This window comes from Lucilia sericata, unplaced genomic scaffold (assembly GCF_015586225.1).
Source record: "Lucilia sericata isolate MDLA Ls3-8-SP2 unplaced genomic scaffold, ASM1558622v1 Contig000394F_arrow, whole genome shotgun sequence".
Classification (NCBI taxonomy): Eukaryota; Metazoa; Arthropoda; class Insecta; order Diptera; family Calliphoridae; genus Lucilia; species Lucilia sericata.
In genome coordinates, this window is record NW_023994412.1 from 290,629 (window position 1) to 317,730 (window position 27,102).

At 28.6% G+C, this 27,102-nt stretch overlaps 1 protein-coding gene across 3 annotated transcripts in view; it reads right to left on the reverse strand.

Moving 5' to 3' along the window:
- LOC119604450 (pleckstrin homology-like domain family B member 1) overlaps positions 1 to 23,445 on the reverse strand; it is a 53,041-nt gene extending 29,596 nt beyond the window's left edge. The window contains exon 1 of one of the 3 annotated variants that reach the window (XM_037957067.1): positions 22,748 to 23,445. The gene's annotated coding sequence lies outside the window, so the exon portion shown is untranslated. Of the gene's footprint in view, positions 1 to 1,797; positions 2,757 to 22,747 lie in introns of those variants that run through there. The other 2 variants (XM_037957068.1, XM_037957069.1) reach the window with 2 other exon arrangements.
- Between the last annotated feature and the right edge of the window lie 3,657 nt (positions 23,446 to 27,102).

A 27,102-nucleotide genomic window follows, 5' to 3' on the forward strand; every position in this document is an offset into this window, starting at 1 on the left:
CAGTCTATCGACTGGTCTATGGACTAGTCTTTGGACTAGTTTATGGACTAGTCTTTGGACTAGTTTATGGACTAGTCTATGGACTATCTGAGACTGACTACTAGTCTATTGACCAGTCTATTCTCTAGTCTTTGTACTAGATCATTATTTTTCCGAAGTCAGAAATTTTACCAATATCTGAGAAAAATATAGCAAATATAATATATACTCTTGCATTTTCGCTTTATTGCTAGAGAGAGTGAAATATCCTGTGGCAAGGCTTACAAGGATAGTTTGCAATGCTAAACTTTAGAATGTTTTCAAGACTTGCAAGATTAGATTATCATGAAGAGTGTGGTTTTAAATTTATTAAATTAATTAATAAAGCCTGTAGTTAACAAATGTAAATTAAATCTTTTCAAAAATCTAAAGTAATAACAATCAAAGCAAAATTTTTGCTGTCAAATGGCTGTCAATTGAACTTTTAACCCTTTACTAAAACAAGAAGAAACGTAATTTTATAAGAAACTATAATAAGTAAGTAAAACAATAAAAACATTTCTAATTTTTGTTTTTTGCACATTTAATAAATTTTATTTGTATGTACGAATAAAAACTGACAACAACTCTTAACATAAAGTGTGTAAAATTGTTATCGTTGAAAGTGTTTTTTCTTTAATGATAGCAAGGGGTACGTCATAGACTCAAGAAAAAAAGTTTAAAAAGGTTAACAATAATTAAATAAACAAATTTACAAACAAAAGTGAACCCTAGTCTATTTATTTAGAGAAGAAAGAAGGAGAATAAACTTGATTTTCTTTTATTTAAATTTAATTAGCTATAAAAAAATTGCTTTAATTTTTTAAAAAGTGCGGCTAAAACAATTCACTGTAAATCATTTGTTTCAGTTAGCACTGTTTTGTAACTATAGCATTTTTAAAATTCTACACCATTTCTTAGAGTATTTTGGAAATTTAAAATTTGTATTTTTATTTTTTTTAATATTTTATTTATATTTCAGAATTTTCCAACTGTTTCTTAATTATACCCTTCACCACTGTAGTGAGTAGGGTGTTATTCGTCTGTGCTAAAGTTTGTAATATTGATCTTACACCCACCTTAAAGTATACCTATCAGCTCAGAATCACTTTTTGAATCGATTTAGTTATGTCCGTCTGTCCGTCCGTCCGTCTGTCTGTCTATCCGTCTGTCTGTGTTTCCATGTAAACGCACACTACAGGTCGCAATTTTTAAGATAATTTTATGAAATTTTACACATATTTTTATTTTGACCCAAGGATGAAGCCTATTGAAAATGTTTAAAATCGGTCCATTATTTCACATAGCCCCCATACATCCATACCCCCCGAATGGGGCTTTTGGGCTCATGAATATGTTAAATGTTCTTGTATCACTCCGAAAATCAGCAAGACTCAGTTTTGAAACAAGTAATAATCGGGCCTCATTTGACCCTATCCCCCATACAAAGACTTGATGGTCAAAATTCTCTTATAAATACAAATATCACGATGAAATCCCTCAACAAACGTTTAGAAATCTATTCAAATGTATTTCTATATGAAATTTATTAAATAAAATCTGAAAATTCTGAAATTAAACATTTACAAAATACAAACTTGAAATGCTGAAATAGAGCTCATAGAATTGTCTGAAACATATTGAGAAAGATTTGAATATTGAAAGAATTCTTTTTTCTAAATAATTAAAAAATTTTCAATTTTTAAACACATTTAAATTTTACTCGCTCTAATTAATTTAAATGATTATTAAAAACAGAAAAAAAAACATAAAACTTACGAAAATTATTTTTTTTATATTCCCAGCCTTGACCAAAATTTGGTAAATTTAATTAAAAACGGCTACAAAGACAATTTAAATAAACACACTTTTTACTAGATCAATAATCAACTAAAATTGATCAATATTTCTTTAAAGAAAATTAAAAAAAAACACGAAAATTTTATTTTTTTAACAAAATTTTGGTTATAAACTTTTAGCAATTCATTGATAGAATTAAACAAATTTTTTATTTGTTTATTATTAGAGCACACAGTTTAGGAAAACCAACATTATTTCACACAACGAAAGAAACAAAACCAAAACACAAAAATTCTTATTACAAAATTACGTGATTGAATTTTTTTTTTTCTAATGTAAAGAAGGTGATCGTGAAAATATTTAAGTCATAATAGTTTTCTAAGTATATTTTCTTTACACAATTTACATACATACAAATGTTTGCAAAATTGTTTATTTTTAAAATTATTTTTATATGATGTACATTTTTTCTCTAATAATTAAAATCTAACAAATACCTTTTTTTAATTAAATTTTATATAATGCAGCAGTTTTTAGTTTAACACGCAATTAAAACAAAATGCTAAATTTAAATAATTTATTTCTTTATTTTTTATTTTATTCTTTATATTTTTTTGTTATTGAGTTTAGTTTTTAAACTACAGTTTGTATAAATTTTTTTCTGTTATGCTCTGTTGCATTTGAAACCATCACACCACAGTTATACACTCGCGCACTCGTTTTACAAAATTTTGTATTTAAATTTTAGAAAAAATAATAATAATAAACAAAAAAAAAACTAAACTCTAATGTTTATAAGTATTGTGTGCAATATTAAAGTTAAACTTGAACCGGTAACGACAACAGCGAAATGTAATTCATGACGTAAAATAAGCAACTGATTGTTAGACTGAATGGAAATGACGTTAACTAGAGACTGACTGAGCAAACTAGCGACTGAGTGAATGATGATGAAGAACACGAACATGTATGGTTGAAACAAACACACACTCAGCCATACACAGATACAGTTGCGGATACAAACAAAATAAGAAACAGCTGATATTTGTAGACCAAAACATCGGTCTGTAGCACAAGTTGCAGAGGAAGAAAGACGCATAAATAAAACTGTAATGAAATTGCTTTTGGTCTTGTCTTTTTTAAGGGTCAAAAGAGCAGACACTGTGTGATATTTGTTAAAGGGAGAATGATTGAAATTTTTTTTTTTTTATAGAAAATTTTTCTTTTTATAAAAAATTTTCGATGAAATTTTCTTTTTTTAGAAATTTTTTTAATCAAATTTTCTTTTTATAGAAAAGTTTTTAAAAAAATTTTCTCTTTTTAGAAAATTTTTTAATCAAATGATCTTTTTATAGAATATTTTTTTATTTTATAGAAAATTTTCGATGAAATTTTCTTTTTATAGAAAATTTTCGATTCATTTTTTTTATAGAAAATTTTCAATGAAATTTCCTTTTTATAGAATTTTGATGAAATTTTCTTTTTATAGAAAATTTGCGATGAAATTTTTTTTTATAGAAAATTTGCGATGAAATTTCCGTTTTATAGAATATTTTCAATGAAATTTTCTTTTTATAGAATATTTTCAATGAAATTTTCTTTTTATAGAATATTTGCAATGAAATTTTCTTTATAGAAAATTTTCGATGAAATTTTCTTTATAAAAAATTTTCGATGAAATTTTCTTTATAGAAAATTTTCGATGAAATTTTCTTTTTATAGAAAATTTTTAATAAAATTTTCTTTTTATAGAAATTTTTAATAAAATTTTCTTTTTATAGAAAATTTTTAATAAAATTTTCTTTTTATAGAAAATTTTTAATAAAATTTTCTTTTTATAGAAAATTTTCAATGAAATTTTCTTTTTATGGAAAATTTTCAATTAAATTTTCTTTTTATAGAAAATTTTCAATGAAATTTTCTTTTTATAGAAAATTTCTCAATGAAATTTTCTTTTTATAAGAAATTTTTTATGAAATTTTCTTTTCTATAGAAAATTTTTCAACGAAATTATTTTTTCTATAGAAAATTTTTCGATAAAATTTTAATTTTGTAGAAAATGTTTGACGAAATTTTTTGAAAATTTCACTGAAAATTTTTTCATATAGAAAATTTTCAATAAAATTTTGTTTTAATAAAAATATCGATGAGATTTTCTTTTTATACAAAATTTTCTTCATTTTTTATTTTTTAGAAATGTTTCGAACAAATTTCTTTTTATAGAAAACATTCGATCAAATTTCATTTTAAGAACATTTTAGATCTTTTTATACCCTACACCACTATAGTGGGGAGGGTATTATACGTTTGTGCTGATGTTTGTATTACCCAAAAATATTGGTCCTACACCAACATTAAAGTATACCGGCTCATAATCACTTTCTGAGTCGATTAATCTACTTGTTCATGTGAACCGTGTTTTCAAATTTGATGAAGGGCGAACGCTATTGGAAATGGTTGAAATCGGTCCATTATATTTCGCCATACAACCGCAACACCTTAGTAGGGCTTTTGAGTTTATAATTATATTAAATCTTGTAGAATCTATATATAAATCGGCAAATCTAGGTTTTATATACATAAGTTTAAATAATATTGCCGATTTTTGTAATGATCGGTCTTCATTTAACCCTACCCCATACAAAGTACTCTTCAGAAAAAATTCACCTTTTAGTATCGCGATAAAATTTTGCATTAATCACTTTAATGTCATAGTAAATCGCTCACAAAAATTTATACGGATAGGACCATATTTACTTTGGTCCCATATAACCACTCTTTTAGAAAATCACTTTTTTGGCAACAAATTGTTAAAATATTGCGGAATTAAGTTAAAAAGCTTTATTAATAGAAAAATAATCTACATTTTTAACATACTCACTGGAGTAGGGTATCGCATGATCGGTCATGTCATACTATACATTCTTAATTGTTTCTAGTTACATAAATTAAATTGTTTCTAGAGAGAAATTTTCTTTATAGTACAAATTTTTGATTATTTTTCTTATAACAAATTAGTTGATCAATTATTTCTTAAAAAAATAGGTTTGATCAATTTTGAAATTTTAAATTTTGATAAATTATTCTCCTTTAAAGAAAATTATCGATCTATATGGAATATAGATCGATAATTAGAAAATTGTCGATTATTTTTTTAAGAATTGCATTTAAATATTTTATCCATCTCTGTACAATCTAGAATTTTCAGCGTTTCCTAGAAAAACAATTCACAAAATGTTCCGCTAAAAAAAATCACTAATTTTCCCAGAATTTTCAGTACTTAGACAAAATAATAAAGGATTTTTACCTGTTTGCCAAACCACAAAAACAAATAAAAAAACTACTTCCCTATAACCCTTTTTTGTAGCAGATGATAATAAATTTTAGTGGAAATTTTAAAATGTCCTTATTTTAGAATTATTGGGAAACTGCAGGAGAAAATGCAAAAATTGCCTTGAGTATCAATTAACTTTTGTTGAAAACAAGGTTAAATGTTGTTTAAAAAGAAGCGAGTTTTAAGAGCAAAAAATGGAACAACAATATCCTAAATCAGTACAAGTTTAGTTGAGGCCCATATTAGAGTGTACATACCTCAAATATAAGATAAGGTTATCTAAAGTTAAAAGATCAGAAGTCCTAGTTCTAAGACTTCTACAGCTGACACTACAAAATGCCTATTTAATAAAGTATTTACTGATGACGACGATTTACGAAATGGATATTTGTTATTGCGTTTTCTAGAGTAAACACATTACAATCGGACTTATAGATAGTTATTCTCAATCAGAGATAGTCAAGCATTTTAGTACTCTAATCTATTTTTTCCATTTCATGGATATCGCGGCAATCATAGACGGGCCTATGATAAGTTACTACTATGTTCCCCTAATCAAATTTCCCTAACTGTCCCAAAAGAAAATAAGAATACGAGTAAGCAATACCTATCAAAAGACAAAAACGCTGAAACGTAAATGAGTTTTTAGAATTGTTATTTCTTTTCTCAATTTCTTTTCTTGTTGCATGAAATTTCTGGTATTTCTTAATGATGATTTTGGAAAATAACCAAAAACTGACAACAACAACAAATGTAGCAGCAACGACAAAAACAATAAAATAATAAATTTTCCTTATATGATAAAATAGGATAAAAACGATTAGTAACATGACTCATTCAAAATAACGAACACACACAAACATACAGATTGTATGTGCCTGCTGCCACGGTAGAATAAAGGTTGCGCGCAGGCGCATTAATACACGTACTAATTTTTTGATAAAGGTGTAAACAAACAACCCTTATTGTAATGAAGTGGCATATTTAAGAGTAGAGCAGGACAAAAACCAACGAAGCCGAGCAGAGCTGTACAACACCACAAATCAGGCAAATAATATAATTTGTCGTTGATACGGAAAAGAACACAACCGTATTAATTCTTTTAAGAAAAAAATACGCATAAACATAGAAATACTACATTATTATACATTTACACAAGAAAACTGAACATGATAATAAAAACGCATTTTCATGTGGCTGCAATGTGTTTTATAGACAGACGGATGGTTGGATGGATGGACGGACAGATATTATGTGATGGTGGAAATTATTATTGTATTAGGGTGTTTTAAATAAGCGATTCGCATTTACTATATTTATGAAATTTTCAAATTGCAAATTTATCTCTGCAAAAGAGTAAAAATATATAACGAGAAAAATCTGCTAAATTTATGTTGTTTTCTTTTTTTTGTCTTATAGGCAGCAGCAGGCACCATGCACTGATCCATCCAACCGAACATCCATCCACCATATGGTTCGTAAATGTTTTTTCTCTCTCTTTTTTTTTTGGTGGTTAAAATCATACACAGACACAGATTTATCCAACATAAAATCAGCGAACAGGCCAAGCACATGTGCAAAATCTTTTAAATTTTATTACTGTTTTTCTAGAGATTTTTTGTGCAAAATTTTATCTGTATGTATGAATTATTTGTAAATTCTTTTATGAAGAAAAAGGGGTTGTAAATTTTGAAAAAGAAAACACAAGATTTATGTTTTTCCAATCATCTTTGATCTAAGAAAATAGTATAGGAAGTCTCTGTCATTTAATCCTTTTAACGTGAACTTTGGCATATAATTTATTTATAAATGTTGCAGTCGTCTTTGTTTTATTGCAAACGAATATTATTCTGACAGCTTCATTTATTGTTGCATGTGAGATGGCAAAATGTATTGTTTGTTATACCCTACACCACCATACATACATATGTATATGAGTTTGTGCTGATGTTGTCCGTCCGTCTGTCTGTCCATGTAAACCTTGTACTCACGATATAGGTCACAATTTTCCAGATAATTTGATGAAATTTTACACATACTCTTCACAAGGTCGAAGTCTATTGAAAATGGTTAAAATCGTACAACCGTACCCCCCGCAAAACTTCTGGATATTGCCAATTTTCGTAATGATCGGGATTCATTTGACCTTGGACCTAGGGTTCCAAAATGACTTGAAGGTAAAAATTCACTTATAAACTCTAATATCACGATAAAATTCTGCAAAAATAACTTTAATGTTGATGTAAATCCCTCTACCAAAATTTATAAGGATACGCGGATATAAACCCCCTAGCCACATTTTTAACATAATCATTAGTGTAGGGTATCATATGGTCGACCATGCCCGACTAAACATTCTTACTTGATTTCTATTGCAGTGGAGTTTTAATTAGATAATTGAGGTGTTTTGAGAAAAAGTAAAGTATTTGGGGTGGCAAGAATAAAAAAAAGAAGTATAAGAAACAAAAAGTGACTAATATCCTGCATTAAGGATTTATTGTTACTTATTTAGGGCAAATACAAAAGTTTGCCAAAATAACCCAAGAAACATTAGCTTCAATTGTAAAGAACTTGGGATTCCATTTGACGTTTCATTTATCTTCTAAATGTAGCACGTTTCACAATTAATGGCCAATCAAGGTGCATGTCACGTTTTACCTTGTAAAAAAGTTCTGAGAATATTGATATCTTTGTGGTCAAACAATCAGACAATCTTCACTTTAGAACTTAAATCTTTAAGTAATTTGCCTCTTTGATATTAGACTAAAAAGAAAGAGATTTGATTTCTGAAGTACCCACATGTTTTACGATCTCAAATCTTGAATTAATATTTTTAGAATTTTTCAATAAATTAGTAAATGACTGAGATATCATTAACAAGCCATATCTTAGCAAATTTTATGATATACAGTGTATCACATAAATATTCGAATTTCATATTTTTATATAAACATTTTTTTAGTTTTAATTCGAAGTGCCCCGATAAGCTACACACACACACAGAAAAAGGATCAATTGGAAATCGGTTCTTATTACAAATATTTAGAGATTTGAACTAAAATTCCATCGTTGTTATTAAAAAAACATAAAACCAAGCGATTTTCTATATTCAGAACTGTAAAACCATTATTGTAATCAAATTACGGTTTTAATAATTTTCAAATTAGTTAATTTAACCGACTTGTGTCTTTTATAAATTGTTTTCATTAATTCAGTAGATACACCCGAATTTAATTTATCATTTGAATGCAACAACTTCAAATATTAGTAGTTGTAATTGAAAAATATATTAGGGCTAACAAATTGGAGTCAGATTGTTAGCTTTCAATCACTACAACCAATTATATATTAGAAATACTTAAAAGCTGAAAAAACAATACGATTTTCCCAACCGAAAATTTGGTACATTTATTTTTTGTTGACGTTTCAAGAATAATTATTAAAGAAAATATAAAAAATATTGTAAATAGTTTAAAAAGATAAATATAATAGATGTTATTGTGCATAAATATGTAAGTGATGCGGCTTAATATTAAGATGAATAAAAATATAAAAAGGTAATGTTCATCATTTTTCAATTTTGTATATGATTTGACGAGTTTTTAACACTTTTGCAGCAATGGAAGTAAGAAATGTTGTCTACAAGCCATCCATCTAATAAGGAATATTTTGACGAGCTGTGATCAAAATCTTATGTAATACCAAACCAAAAATAGGATATGTAAGGTACTCTGAAGCAGTTTCAAGATGTATATATTTTATTTATAAACATTTACATACATACATATATTTCTTTTATAAAATTTTATTGTGCATAAATACAATCCACAAATATGTGGGTAATAAATAATATTTCAATTAGTATTGCTGTTAGTTTTAATTCTTACAACCGAATTGTATATTTAAACGGTTCCGTGTTCTATATATTCAATAATGCCAATCGAATTTTTCGGTCATCAGAATTGAATTAAGTGATAGTTGTTAGAACCGACTAAATTCGATTGGAAACAAATTCGGTTATCACAACGAATCTGTTTTCTCTGTGTAGTTGGTATTATGCTAGCTTATCAAAGACCAGAGACCCTGCTATGCTTCACTACAAGGTCGTTGTCTCCCTGAACGGTAAATTAAATATAATTGTAATGGACAAATGAGTAAAATAGTTTCAATTCGGCTGATGAAATTGTACACAGAGGAAAAGGAAATATAACGCCTGGTACCAAATTTACACATCTGTTGTCAAAGTATATACATACGTACGACAACACTATGTAATGTTGACAAAGCAGCGTTGTCAACATTGCAACAATTCGTTGTCGAAATCTAAATTTTATACACATCCGTTGTCTAAATGTTAACAAACGTGGTAAGCTGACTATTGGCAACGGATTGTTTGTCAATAGTGAGCTTATCACGTTTGTTAACATTTAGACAACGGATGTGTATAAAACTTAGATTTCGACAACGAATTGTTGCAATGCTTTCAACATTACAAAGTGTTGTCATTCGTATGTATATACTTTGACAACGGATGGTATTGAAAAATTATAAACAGTTTTGTGTCAATTTGGTACCAGGCATGTATATTTCTTTTTCCCTCTGTGTATACTTAGAATATCTAGATGTCATAAAAAGGCGATTGAAATCAATGGCCCGCATTCTGTAATAACAGAATTTGATGGCTTTGTCGTTAAATTTAAATATTTTGAAGTGTTGATATAACAAAAGCAGATCCAAAAAGTGCATAATTTCTCAGTTTGAAGCTTGGAATTGATCTAGGTCGTTAGGGGGTCCGATTAGTTATAAACTACATATATAGAACGCAGTTAACAGAAAAACTTCTACAATATTTGTCTAGGACCATATCTTGGATTTCATATTAATTAGGATCAAATATTTTGCTTGGGTTTATTATGGGTCGAAATCATCTATATTTAAAAGTGTGATTATGTTTAAAAATAAATAATTTTCATAGAATTTTATCATAAATCTAATCTTTTGGAACGGTATATGTACATATAACTACAAACTCACTTTGTAAGAGGTGTTTTAAGGAGGGTTGGGCCAATTATGAACCGATCCTTAAAAATTTGTTATACTGGTTTTGGTTCCTACAGAACCGGTATTTCTATCCTGCTGTGTATAGGTGCTTTTAAACCAGTCATGAACGTTAAAGCCAATTTTTGAGAGGAGAACAATTAATTATAAACTGATTCTCATAAAATTTTGTTGAGAGCTTATAAATTTGTTTATATCGAATTTCTTTTATATCCTATACTTTTAAATGCATCTATGGATGCTTTAACTGTAATCCAAGGGCATAATGAATGGGACTATGTGAAATCTTTGAGAAAACTATTTGAGGAAAATTTCAGCCCTCTAGCTCCTCCTTTTCTTCCTATAGAGTTATCAACAGAAGGACAGATATGTCTTGATCGTTTTAGAATCTAATTAGGACCCATGTATATACTTTTGTGGGTCGGTCAGAGTGTGAAAAATACATAATTTGAAAAATCTTGAAAAATATAAAAATTATAAAATAATATCCACATTGAAAATTGAACTGAAATCAAACAAATCTCTTATTTTATTGCTAAATATAAAGGGTATTTTCTGGACTCAATTGGGATTTGATAACAGCTAACAAGTTTCCACAATTAAAATTGGAAATGCAAAAATATGTGATATATTTTAGAGGAATTTAGGAACATAAGCATATCAACCTTTGATTAAAATGTTATTTTTATAATTTCAAATCCCCTATTGAGAAAATCATTTGATGAGTCATATCACTTAATAACGTTACTTTTTTGCATATATAGATATAATTAAAAAAAAAAAAACATGTAAACTTTCTATGATTTTGAAAACACTTTCTATCAGTTTTTCAAAATTGTACCGGATACATAGTGACATTTAAATAAATAAAACAATTAATTTCTTTCAGGTTTTATTTTTCAATTACATATATGTTATAAAAATACAAAACAAAGAAAACCTGTAATTGCATTAGGGTGATAGTAAAATTGTTTTTCATCAACCAGCAAACAAATTTGTTTTACATAATTTTGTTTTAATTATTTATTTATTACAACATAAAAAATACACAATATAACTATTTAGGTAAGTGCGTGTGTGTGTATGTACATTGGCCAGCACTGCAGCCTAAACACATCTATCAAAAGAAGTGCAAAATAAACCTTGAAAACCTAAAATATTTATTGGCAGACGTTTTTGGTGGATGAAGCCAAAATTTCACTATGAGAAAAAAAAATATTTAAAAATACATATATAAAAAAATTATTTATAATTATGAATTTTAATCACGTCTACCATATTTATGTATTTTTGTGAAATATAAAACAAGTCAATGCGTCTGAAACCATGATGATGATAAATTGAAATGTATTGTTAAAAAAATAAATTCAATTGAATTTAATTAAATTTATAATCCGTAATTTATGAAAAAACGCATAAGTCATCATTTCAACCAACTCCATAAACTTTTGAAGTTTTTCTGTCTTCTTTTTTTTATAAAAAAATATATTACGCACGCATTATTTCCATTGTTCCGCCAAGTATGCGTCCATTGTCATCATTTGACTATGAGGGGGAAACTTTAAAATATTTAATTGAACTAAGTACATACTAGCATTGTAATCGTACGTACTTTGGCAAGTAAGTATGTGTAAAAAAATATGTGATAGAATGGAATTGAATGGAATAAATTATGCACTTGAGTGTTTAGGGTTAAATGATGTCATTCTTCTTAATATGCCACCACACACACCCATACATACGCACGTACAACACATTCATTTAAATTGTAGTCATATGAATAAACAATATAAATGATCACTTTGTATACCCTACACCATCATGTCAAAGGAGTGGGCATCAGGAGTGTGTATTGATCTTCGACACTAATATATAAAAATAAAACCATTCCGACAATTACTTATTAACTTGATCTGAATAATGTCTGTATTATGTAATCAACGATCACTGATCTCTCCACTCATACTTCTGAGATTGAACCTCAAAATGTTTAATATAAGTAGCTATAGTTTCTATCTAATTTAACAATCCGTATTTATGACTTCTACAAATTTTGGTATAAGGTCATCAATAATCTCACAATATGGAAGCGTAGAAATATATTTTTGGTCATGTATTGCTTCACTTCAATCCAAAAATCACTTTAAAAACCACAACTCTAAACCCGCAGGCAAGGTGTTACTTGGTCGATCTTGTCTGACTTTACATTTTTACTAGTTTCTACATATTTATTTGTACATTGTACAGACATGAATGCAACCACAAATGTATAGTATTATTATTAATTTATTTATTTGTGTTGTTTCTGTTTTAAAGTTTTTTTTTTTATTTCTTAAAAGACCTTAATTAAAGTTGCAAAAACACAACAAAAATATATGCGAATTTCTATATAAATTTATATGAGATGGGGGAACAGAAAGAGAATCGGGCTCATCATTTAAATAAATTGACTGACAGTTTAGTGTATTTGTGTCATCAGCTTAACTAAAACAAATGTATCAGAAATTGGCAATTTATGAAAAAAGTAAAAAAAATAAATATCATATAATATACACTCAATAAATTCCATGTATTGAAGAATTTAATGTTTTATTTAATAAACGATTATTTTTATTAAGATTGATTATTAATCGAAATATGGGTAAAGGAGCATATTTTTTGGACTACGCTTTTATTAATTTTATTTATAATTTTTATACCCTACACCACTTTAGCCCCCATACAACTGAACCACCGAGTAGGGCTTGTAAACATTTTAATCAAACTACAGGTCGCAATTTTTAATATAATTCAATGAAATTTGGCACACGATCTTCTATAGTATCGGAGACGAAGCCTATTGAAAATGGTTTACATCGGTCCATTATTTCACCTAGCCCCCATACAACTGAACCCCCGAATAGGACTCTTAAGTTCATAATTATGTTTAATATACTGGTATTTCGACAAAAAGCTGCAAAACAAAGTTCTATACTAGCCTTAATGATCCTCATGAATTTTATAATTATAGGGTCTCATTTGACCATAGCCCCTATACAAAGCCCCCTTCAAAATTTGACTTAAATATCCACGATTTTATTCAACAATAAATGGCTTAAGTACATCTGAGACAAGGTACAATTCAATTTAAATGCTTTATTATGATAACTAAGTCACATTTTAATTTTGTAACAGGTGTAGGGTATTATATGGTCGGCCTTGCCCGACTATAATTTCTTACTTGTTTATTAAAAACATTGGTTTTCAGTGATTATGAAATATAATATGATATACGTATTTTTTAGGTTTATATTCAAAGAGAAAACAAGATTAAAACTGAATTACAACTGAAATAGAACTAAACTAGAACTAGAACTAGAACTGAACTAGAACTGAACTAGAACTGAACTAGAACTGAACTAGAACTGAACTAGAACTGAACTAGAACTGAACTAGAACTGAACTAGAACTGAACTAGAACTGAACTAGAACTGAACTAGAACTGAACTAGAACTGAACTAGAACTGAACTAGAACTGAACTAGAACTGAACTAGAACTGAACTAGAACTGAACTAGAACTGAACTAGAACTGAACTAGAACTGAACTAGAACTGAACTAGAACTGAACTAGAACTGAACTAGAACTGAACTAGAACTGAACTAGAACTGAACTAGAACTGAACTAGAACTGAACTAGAACTGAACTAGAACTGAACTAGAACTGAACTAGAACTGAACTAGAACTGAACTAGAACTGAACTAGAACTGAACTAGAACTGAACTAGAACTGAACTAGAACTGAACTAGAACTGAACTAGAACTGAACTAGAACTGAACTAGAACTGAACTAGAACTGAACTAGAACTGAACTAGAACTGAACTAGAACTGAACTAGAACTGAACTAGAACTGAACTAGAACTGAACTAGAACTGAACTAGAACTGAACTAGAACTGAACTAGAACTGAACTAGAACTGAACTAGAACTGAACTAGAACTGAACTAGAACTGAACTAGAACTGAACTAGAACTGAACTAGAACTGAACTAGAACTGAACTAGAACTGAACTAGAACTGAACTAGAACTGAACTAGAACTGAACTAGAACTGAACTAGAACTGAACTAGAACTGAACTAGAACTGAACTAGAACTGAACTAGAACTGAACTAGAACTGAACTAGAACTGAACTAGAACTGAACTAGAACTGAACTAGAACTGAACTAGAACTGAACTAGAACTGAACTAGAACTGAACTAGAACTGAACTAGAACTGAACTAGAACTGAACTAGAACTGAACTAGAACTGAACTAGAACTGAACTAGAACTGAACTAGAACTGAACTAGAACTGAACTAGAACTGAACTAGAACTGAACTAGAACTGAACTAGAACTGAACTAGAACTGAACTAGAACTGAACTAGAACTGAACTAGAACTGAACTAGAACTGAACTAGAACTGAACTAGAACTGAACTAGAACTGAACTAGAACTGAACTAGAACTGAACTAGAACTGAACTAGAACTGAACTAGAACTGAACTAGAACTGAACTAGAACTGAACTAGAACTGAACTAGAACTGAACTAGAACTGAACTAGAACTGAACTAGAACTGAACTAGAACTGAACTAAAACTGAACTAGAACTGAACTGAACTAAAACTGAACTAGAACTGAACTAAAACTGAACTAAAACTGAACTAAAACTGAACTAGAACTGAACTGAAATTGACTACACAAATCTTCGATTTGTTATATGAAATATTTTTGTTGATGAAATTTAGTAGGCATCATCATTGAATTCGGAAAAGCTTGATCGCAGTGCGTAAACCTAACGTTGCTATAATGCTAATGACCTAAAGTTATTAAAAAACAATCAAGCTCATTTCTATTTATATCTTCATGATATTTTATATTGTCGAAGTCAAAGAAACAAACACTTACAAGGTGTAATTCTCCAAAACAAAAAAGAACCTAGATTCTAAACAATTAACTCGAATAATTATGTAACTTCAAGCGTATATCTAGTAAATACAAATTTGTCAACCAACCAATACAATAAGCAAAAGAATCAAATGAGAACATGCAAAGTAATTACGAGGTGTAGTTAAAAATTTAATAAAAAAACTTAACGCAATTTTACGTGTTTTAAAGATGTTTTGAATTCTGACAGCAGACTGAATGCTTGATTTTTTTCTTTGCAAAAACTGTGTAATTAACGAAATATTTCTTTTGCACTCACACTTATATATTTACTTTAAATTCTAACTACATATACATACATAGATAAACTCTTATATGTATTTACATTCATATTCATAACCGGAAACACTACTTTGATTATGTATGAATTAAATGAATGAATTAAAACAACAACACCACACATGCACGAAAGACTTCAAAATATATAAAACGCATGAAAACACTGAGAGAAATTTATAGTTTAATTGGTTAATTCTAATAAATACTGATATTATGAAGATCGCAGATTTTTGTGGACATTAAAAAAAAAGAAATTTGAAATTTATGTTTCGCATAGTGATCATGATACATAAATCTTTAAGTCATTAGGGACTTCCAATCTTTAGAGAATTTAACCTCTATAACTGATCAAGTTTTTATATAGCTAATTTTTCCGAAGTCAATAAAATTTAATTTCATAGTAAATTTTGTTTTATTCAACGTGTATCGGCACCACAATATGACAGCTAGAATCAAAATATTTGATTGCGTGCATGTAAATGTTTTTTGTCGTTGTTAAAAAATGGAACTGAATCAGACACATAAACTTATGAAAATAAAGAATAATAAAAATAAATAAAAAACAGTTAATGTCCATATTAATTATGGTGGAGAATTGAAAAACAGCGAAAATTTATAGAAAGTCTGACTGTTTGTGTCATTTATTAAGAGAACTCAACTGAACTGAACAACAACATCGAAAAAACCAAAATGGAGACATTCTTGTCATCAACGTCGCGCACTCGAACACAATATAAAAAGTCGTGTAAGTTGTGTATATTGGCAACGGATGTAAATAACAAAATAGGGAAACTATTTATGGCAACCCATTTAATTTATTTATTCACTCATTCAGTCATTCACTTTAACTTTAGAATAGAATTTGTTACAAAAGAATTAAAAGTTCACGACGTCTGTCTGAACCAACGAACAAACGACCTTACGCATTGTCTATAGTTGGCTTCGTGGCGGAACATTTGTGATTGTGTCCTCCTTTTTTTGGTAATTCCATGAAATCTTTCTTCCTACATGGAAACGAGTTGGGTGATATTAATTAATAAACTTAATTTTGAGGCAACCTTTAATTCGTATAATGAAGATAATTTATTTGAATGTTAATTGTTTCAATATACATAATTAACTTTTGAACATTTTGAATATAATAATTTAAGTATGGTGGTTTCTTTTAATTCAGAAGAAATTTAAAATTTTGATTCAATTAATTTTTAGCTTGTAATAAAGATTAAAGGTAGGGATAAACTTGAACTGAACTAGAATTAAACTGAACTAGAACTAGAACTGAACTACAACCGAACTAGAACTGAACTAGAACTGAACTAGAACTGAACTAGAACTGAACTAGAACTGAACTAGAACTGAACTAGAACTGAACTAGAACTGAACTAGAACTGAACTAGAAACTGAACTAGAACTGAACTAGAACTGAAATAGAACTGAACTAGAACTGAACTAGAACTGAACTAGAACTGAACTAGAACTGAACTAGAACTGAACTAGAACTGAACTAGAACTGAACTAGAACTGAACTAGAACTGAACTAGAACCGAACTAGAAACTGAACTAGAACTGAACTAGAACTGAACTAGAACTGAACTAGAACTAACTAGAACTGACTAGAACTGAACTAGAACTGAACTAGAACTGAACTAGACTGAACTAGAACTGAACTAGACTGAACTAGAACTGAACTAGAACTGAACTAGAACTGAACTAGAACTGAACTAGAACTTAACTAGAACTGAACTAGAACTGAACTAGAACTGAACTAGAACTAACTAGAACTGCAACTAGAACTGAACTAGAACTGAACTAGAACTGAACTAGAACTGAACTAGAACTGAACTAGAACTGAACTAGAACTGAACTAGAACTGAACTAGAACTGAACTAGAACTGAACTAGAACTAGAAACTGAACTAACTAGAACTTAGAACTGAACTAGAACTGAACGAGAATGAACTAGAACTAGAACTAGAACTGAACTAGAACTAGAACTAGAACTGGAACTAGAACTGAACTAGAACTGAAACTAAACTGAACTAGAGACTGAACTAGAACTGAACTAGAACTGAACTAGAACTGAACTATAACTGAACTAGAAACTGAACTAGAACTGAACTAGAACTGAACTAGAACTGAACTAGAAACTGAACTAGAACTGAAACTAGAACTGAACTAGAACTGAACTAGAACTGACTAGAACTGACTAGAACTGAACTAGAACTGAACTAGACGAACTAGAACTGAACTAGAACTAGCTGAACTAGAACTGAACTAGAACTGAACTAGAACTGAACTAGACTGAACTAGACTGAACTAGAACTGAACTAGAACTGAACTAGAACTGAACTAGAACTGAACTAGAACTGAACTAGAACTGAACTAGAACTGAACTAGAACTGAACTAGAACTGAACTAGAACTAGAACTAGAACTGAACTAGAACTAGAACTAGTGAACTGAACTAGACTGAACTAACTGAACTAGAACTAGAACTAAACTGAACTAGAACTAGAACTAGAACTAGAACTGAACTAGAACTAGAACTGAACTAGAACTGAACTAGAACTGAACTAGAACTGAACTAGAACTGAACTAGAACTGAACTAGAACTGAACTAGAACTGAACTAGAACTGAACTAGAAACTGAACTAGAACTGAACTAGAACTGAACTAGAACTGAACTAGAACTGAACTAGAACTGAACTAACTAGAACTAAACCTAGAACTGAACTAGAACTGAACTAGAACTGAACTAGAACTGAACTAGAACTGAACTAGAACTGAACTAGAACTGAACTAGAACTGAACTAACTAAACTGAACTAGAACTGAACTAGAACTGAACTAGAACTGAACTAGAACTGAACTAGAACTGAACTAGAACTGAACTAGAACTGAACTAGAACTGAACTAGAACTGAACTAGAACTGAACTAGAACTGAACTAGAACTGAACTAGAACTAGAACTAGAACTGAACTAGAACTAGAACTAGAACTGAACTAGAACTGAACTAGAACTAGAACTGAACTAGAACTGAACTAGAACTGAACTAGAACTAGAACTAGAACTGAACTAGAACTAGAACTGAACTAGAACTGAACTAGAACTGAACTAGAACTGAACTAGAACTGAACTAGAACTGAACTAGAACTGAACTAGAACTGAACTAGAACTGAACTAGAACTGAACTAGAACTGAACTAGAACTGAACTAGAACTGAACTAGAACTGAACTAGAACTGAACTAGAACTGAACTGGAAAAAACTTTCGAAATGTGATATTTTAGATAGACCTAACGAAGTATTTTTTTGTCACTTTACATGAAATGAGGAATCAAATCACATCAAGATGTTTCAAAATTAAAATTCTTATTGCATAAGATCAATTTTTCAAAACACAATTAACACCCGAATGACAAAATGTTCTGAAGACTTGTATCATTAATAAATTAAAAAAATAAAAACAAAAACTTGTTATTTTAATTTTAAATTCTGAAAAAAATTGTCTGCAAACAAAAGTTGTGACAAGTTTTTAAAACGTCACAACTGTAAAAACCGGATGAAATTTAAATATGGCTGAATAAACAGAGTGGGTGGTAATTTGAAGCAGAAATGTTGATTTATAGAGTAAAACAAATAAATGTCAGATGAAAGAAAGCAAATTGCAGTTTTTATAAATTGTTTTCAAATGCATTGCTGTGTGTGTGTTTGAATTGAAAATTTTAAACGACCTTAAGGATCGATAAAAGAATATATTTTGCTATGATGTGTGGTCCAAACTTTGGATTTATTGGCAAAAACGGGCTAATCTATTAGGTTACAATATTGTAAAAAACTTAAAATTGTTAAAACCAAAAATTAATTTTAATAAATAATGTTGCCCCCGCAAAACAACCTCCCAAAAATCATAAACCATAAAATGAACCAACGAAAATTTATGTTTTTCCACAAAATGAGTCTTTAATTAACATAAATTTATTTTTAATTTAAATAAATTTCTTTAATTTGCATCATTTTAATATTAATTATATACACAAACCACACAAACGTAAATTTAACATTCTCATTTTCCAGTCCACTTACAAAAGCTTTCACTGTAATTAAAATTTCATACAAATCATTGTTGCCTGTTGAATGCGTCACAAAAAACAAAAACAACTAGACTCTTGCAATAAGAAGGGCGAAAAAAAAACGAAAACAACAACAACATGCGTTAGTGTGTTTGAGTAAATATTGTTGAAAGTGTGAAAAACAAAAAGAACTTTATTATTACGTTTCGTAAATAGGGAAATTTAACAACAACAACGGCAGCATAAAAAACAACAATAAATAAATACTCTTGTTCATATAAAATTATGATGAAATGTTTTACAAAAAAAATAAAATTTATTTTTTTACACATTTTTTATGTTTTAATGCAAGAAGAGCTAGAGAAATTATTGAAGGAAACTGAATGGGGAGTGAGTGAATGATAATGAAGTGTAAACTGTGCTCGAGTTGTTGTTTTAATTTATAAAATTGTATTGTTTTGTTTTTTATTTACTGTATAGACTAGCGTTGCCATATTTTGCAATATAAAAAGGACTGTGAAATAAAAAGTATTTCGTCTTTTCAATCTGAAAAAAATTCTAAAAGGAAAATCTACTATAGACTATAATATATTTAGATTAGACTAGATTATACAGATACCATCAAAATAATAGCATTCATTTCTGGATTACGTTATTTTCCGTCAATATTTTTTCTCCATAATTTTGTAGGATTATTACTAGAAGTCTTACTCTTATAAAGTAAACTATTTTCTTACTAGAAGTCTTTACTCTTATAAAGTAAACTATTTTTGCAAAATTAATAATTGAATTACGTCCAAATGCGTAAGTTGTCCAATTTGCACCTGTCAAAATAATAGTATCATTAAATTTATTTTTGACAAAAAGGCTAAGTAGATCATATTATTTTATTAAAGCCGATTAAAATAGGTAAGCTGCTATTTATATTATTAATTATTAAATTCGGCTTTTAAGAATTATAGCTTTAGAGTTCAAATAATAGGCTATTTCACGCACTGCAAAGAAGAAACCCGTGAAATAATTAAAAAAGAACTGATTTCCTGTTGGAAAATATAATCCCGATAAGAAATACTGTGGGATGTTCAAATAAAATTATCTAACAAATTTAAGCCGTAATTGCTGGATTTAAACCCGCTAATATTCTTTAAATGATTAGAGGCATAGTGCGATAAATAATAATAACTCCAATTTTGTTGGAACTGAAAGAAATATTTAAAGATTTTCTGCTAAATATTACGGAAAGATGGGACCATGCTGTTTCAGCAGAGAGGTCCAAAATTATTATACATTTTACAAAGGGTTCTCGATTATACGTAAAAAGTCTTCCAAACTCAAAAAATATTTCAAAAATACCGAAATATAGACTATAGGCTAAACTAAGATATATACTATATGGAATAAACTATATACATACTTGAATTTATGAAAGACTATAGATTAGACTAGTCTATAGTATAGGCTATGGATAGAGTATAGTCTGCCTATATTTCAGTCTATAGTCGAATTTATAGTCTGGACTAGTTTATAGTATTGTCTATATCTCGTTAATCTATATCTATCTATTACGAATGTTGACAAATAAATTTTTAATGATGAATTATTAATATTTGTACTAAATTTTAATTATTAATGTGTGTATTACATTTTTTATAGAGTGACCACGTATAGGGAAAGATTCTGCAACAGAGTCAGAGCCAAAGAATGGCTCTGAATGTACCCTTCAGAACATACAATTGTTGTACTAAATTATATGAGGGTCGGTTCATAATTGACCCTACCTCTCATAAGAAAATACTTTAACGTTCTTCACTGATTTGAAAATAAAAGTGCAGCGACGAAATTCGGCACAAATAAGTTTCATATTAACGGAAATCTCCAAAATTGACCCTACCCTTCATACAAGGTCCCTCCCGAAAATTACTTAAAAAAGCCAATATAGCTTTAAAATATTAATTGAATTATTGAAAATATGGAGATCTTAGTCCATAATAGATACAATCCCACATTCCAAAACTACCCTGATGTTCATATTAATCTATTGTACAAAGTCCATATATTCCATATATTTCTATATATGTACATATATATCCAACCTTCTGAAATTTATTTGTTTATGACATACGATTTGATTGTGGATATGTACATATGTATATAGGATACGGCCGAATACAACACTCTTGCTAAAGGCCCAAATAGACTACACAAGCGGCTTGACAAACATACCAATATTTTACGTTTGTGCAAGCCTGTTGTGTAGTGTATGAGAGTGTTTCGTGTTTGTACAAATGCTTGCTGTTTGTTTGTATAAAAATTTAAAAAATTTGATTTTTACACAAACATATTGAATTTTTTTCAAACCGTTTGTATATTTTATATTTATTAATAACAAATTTTTCACAAAATTTACATTTCTAAGAAAAATTGTCATCTGTATTTTTGCAAGTCCACAAAAACGTGAAAAAATCGGTGTTTGTACGAGCAATGTTTGTGTAGTGTATGTGCGAGTGAACAAAATATGTTTGATAAGCCGCTTGTATAGTTTATTTGGGCCTTAAATTTTTTAGTCATACCGAAATTACCACTAAAATATCTTTTTAGCACACCACCGTTACCACTAAAATACCAATAAATAAAAATATTCTTTATATGCATATTACATACAATAAGTATAATTTTCATAAAAAAACGAGAAGTCGACTTATTGTCTCTATTATAGGTAAAACCCTATCTCAGATACCGAGCTGTGGTTACTGTTTTAAAAATAACGCAATTACACTACTTTATTTTATACTACATATTTGTTTTCAAATAGTTTTCAAAATCTAATTGGAAATTTTAACACACCTTATTGGCTTATTTCAAAAACATTTCATCTGGCAACATCAATATAATTGAACTGTGTTAAGAAAATATTATTTTGTTATGATAAATATAGTTATTTCTAACACAGAAATCTGTAGGAGGCAAATCAATGTATGAAATGGACTCTACAACCGAACGACCGGCTGACTGACTGATTTGTCTGTAAATCGAAAGTAATAATGATATCGAATGTTTAACAACAACAACAAAACATAAATATGCACACTCAGCAGACATCATCTGTTTGATGATGATCTATTTTAAAATACTTTGAAAACAATTTACAAAAGGGTACCTATAACAATTTTGAAAAGATAACTACAACAACAAATAATATTAAATTTGAATAATAAATCTTTCTTACCTTTAATAAATTAGCCGCTGCACGTTTAACTGGAAATTTGTAAAAAGCCCCTTTTTATCTCGTATTCAGGGTAAAAACATTAAGAAGGTGGAACTAATAAATCATTGTTTTCTTTTCAGTTTTATTAGAATTGTTAGAAATAAATCATGTCAAGGCTGAAAAGCCTAAAGAGTGTTTGGAATTTAAAGTTTTGTTTTCTTTAACAATTTCTACACTTTATAGTCAATCCACATTCTTTTAAACAACTTTAGAAGACACACAAAAGATCGAGAAGACGACAAAAAAAATGTAAACAAAACTTTCCTTAAAACTTGATCCGTTCAACGAATATTGAATTAAAACTTGTTTTTGTTTTTATTTACTTTACTTTTTTCTGTTTCTTGCAAAGATGCAATCACATCATCATCATCATCGTCAATCTTCTTTTAAATAATACACATTTTTTTGTATTTGGGCAATTTTACACAATTATTCACTTTGCCTTATAAATTTGCTTTTGTGTTAATTTTGCAACAAATATTTCTTTATTTATCTTGCGATTATTATTATATTGCAATTACTTAATGTTTGTACCTATGTTGTTTTTTAATTGTTAAACAATTTCTTTATTAAAAAAATCTTTTTACAAATTTAAAATACAAAAAAGACCGCGTACACCACCAACAACAACTTACGCAGCCGGAGTTTAGAAAAAGACTGCTGCTTTTTTATTTGTTTTGTTTTTATTTTCACAGACAAGAAAATAGAAAGCAAAAGCAAATGTCAAAAATATAATTTTTTGTTTTGTTTGGAAAAAAGACATCAGTGTTGCCATAGCCACAACTTTTTACGACTATATTTACAAATTATTAATTATTTTATAGTAGGGTTCTATGGTTGATATAAGAAGTAGACTTGTTGTATTTTTTAAAAGTTTATTTCTCAACTTTGCCGATATTTTCGACTTTTATCTTTGACCCATTTCATGAAAGATATTCAATTTATATACATTTTTTGGTCAAAATGTCGACTTCGACTTTTTCTGAAAAAAGTCTATTCTTCTTATAAACCCTATTCTATAGTAGGGTTCTATAGTTGACACAAAACGTCGACTTTTTGCATTTTTGAAAAGACGATTTTCGATTTTTGCCGATATCGTCGACTTTTTCTTACAAAATCGATTCTTTGAATCTTTTCATACAAGGTAGACTTTATTAGGACATAAATGTCGACTTCAACTCTTCGAGTTTCTCCGACAAAAAATCTATTATTTTAAAATCGATGTATAGAACTTTATTCTATAGTAGGGTGTTATAGCTGAAACAAAAAGTCGACTTTTCGAGCTTTTGTAGATTCTTCGATAATTTTAAAGTCGACTTATAGAGCCCTATTCTAAGAAGGGTTCTATAATTAAAAAGTCGACTTCTCACCTTTTAATTTAGTGTAAATTTCGACTTTTTTAATTTTACATGGTAAAACAATCCGATCTTTATATTTTTCCTACTTATCCTTTTATTCCACTTTTTGCTAAAGGACTTCTAAACTTTGACCATTTTAAAGGAAATAGTCGACTCTCTCTATAAAAGGTTCGATTTTTCGTAAGTCGATTAGGAAAATTTTTCTGGCAACACTGGTATAAACATATAATTTGGCAATTTAGTGTGGTTCAAAACCATCTAACTTAATTTGTGAAAATAATCAACACCAGAGGGCACCACCAGAGACGGTTTTAAAAATAAATTATTTACTAAAGACATAAACTCTAGTATATTGTGAATGTTACCGTGTAGAAAGTGCTGCCAATTACTTATATCATAATATTAAATACAGATATACCTTTTCATTGCTAGTTGAGTTTCTGCGCTAATCACTGACAATTAATAATAATCACACACAATTTATATTAGCTTAGCAAAACCAAGTTCAACTCCCGATTTTAATAATAAACGAATAACGAATCCGTAAAAATAACCTCAAAGGAACAACCATGATTAAAGATAAATAAATTGTTTATGTCTCTGCTAACTCTAAACTAAGTAAAGGCCCTAAAAATGCATTGAAAATGAAACCAACTTTATATGTGATGTGTATTATCTATTTTAAAGTGAATGAACTTTTTTAAAGCTTTTAACAAGGTATACTAAAAAAATAATGTTTATCGAATGTTTTCTATAGAACTGAATGTTTTTCTTTTGTTGATCATAAAAATAAAAAGTATTTTGAAATTTCAATTATATTGAAACCATTTTCGATGACATTTTTAGCTATTTTTTTCTAATTACAAATTAGCCAAAAGCATCAAAATGGCAACACTGATTTTAAGTTAATTTGCAAATTTTAGATAATCTGGCCAACTTATCTAATTTAGTAAAAAAGTTTTTAACACTTTAGTTAATGGTCGGTCGTCGGTGCATTAAACACGTTTTAATGATTTGTGATGATAAATTAATTGTTTTTGTGGTAAAATTAAGAGAAAGTAAATAAATTTGTGTGTTAAATGATCAATAATTAAGTGCAAAATATAAAGATATATGTATGTTTAAAGTTTCAGTTATAATTATTCACAAAGAAAATTCTGAAATTAACACCAATGAAATGCAGGAGTAGGCGGCAACAAGTTAAAAGCCAAAAAAGTATATGTGTGCTGGGTAATATAGTGCACCAGTGATGAGTGTTCACTTAAAATACAACTACTAATTTGGTACGTACGTATGTAATTTTGTGAAATGTATTAGATGCAAAATCAAAATAAATCTTGGTACAAAAGAAGTTTTACAAAGTTAAAAATTAAATTTTGGAAATCTTACCGTTGCACAATGGGATAATACCCCGTCTTTATTGTGATCTGATCCATTAGGGAAATATAGTGTTATTTTTGACTAAGATGAGGTCTACTAACTAACTAACTACTAACTAACTAACTAACTACTAACTAACTAACTAACTAACTAACTAACTAACTAACTAACTAACTAACTAACTAACTACTAACTAACTAACTAACTAACTACTAACTAACTAACTAACTAACTAACTAACTAACTAACTAACTAACTAACTAACTACTAACTAACTAACTACTAACTAACTAACTAACTAACTAACTAACTACTAACTAACTAACTAACTAACTAACTAACTACTAACTAACTAACTAACTAACTAACTAACTAACTAACTAACTAACTAACTAACTAACTAACTAACTAACTAACTAACTAACTAACTAACTAACTAACTAACTAACTAACTAACTAACTAACTAACTAACTACTAACTAACTAACTACTAACTAACTAACTAACTAACTAACTAACTAACTAACTAACTAACTAACTAACTAACTAACTAACTAACTAACTAACTAACTAACTAACTAACTAACTAACTAACTAACTAACTAACTAACTAACTAACTAACTAACTACTAACTAACTAACTAACTAACTAACTAACTAACTACTAACTAACTAACTAACTAACTAACTAACTACTAACTAACTAACTAACTAACTAACTAACTAACTAACTAACTAACTAACTAACTAACTAACTAACTAACTAACTAACTAACTAACTAACTAACTAACTAACTAACTAACTAACTAACTAACTAACTAACTAACTAACTAACTAACTAACTAACTAACTAACTAACTAACTAACTAACTAACTAACTAACTAACTAACTAACTAACTAACTAACTAACTAACTAACTAACTAACTAACTAACTAACTAACTAACTAACTAACTAACTAACTAACTAACTAACTAACTAACTAACTAACTAACTAACTAACTAACTAACTAACTAACTAACTAACTAACTAACTAACTAACTAACTAACTAACTAACTAACTAACTAACTAACTAACTAACTAACTAACTAACTAACTACTAACTAACTAACTAACTAACTAACTAACTAACTAACTAACTAACTAACTAACTAACTAACTAACTAACTAACTAACTAACTAACTAACTAACTAACTAACTAACTAACTAACTAACTAACTAACTAACTACTAACTAACTACTAACTAACTAACTACTAACTAACTAACTAACTAACTAACTAACTAACTAACTAACTAACTAACTAACTAACTAACTAACTAACTAACTACTAACTAACTACTAACTAACTAACTAACTAACTAACTAACTAACTAACTAACTAACTAACTAACTAACTAACTAACTAACTAACTAACTAACTAACTAACTAACTAACTAACTTACTAATGACTTTTTTAAGATTTAATTTACTTCCGCCAAATTTACATTTTTGTCCCACAGTGTATTTTTTTATTATATTTTAATTTGTTTTACATCATACCTAAATATTTCGCAAAAACTTAATTTCTTTG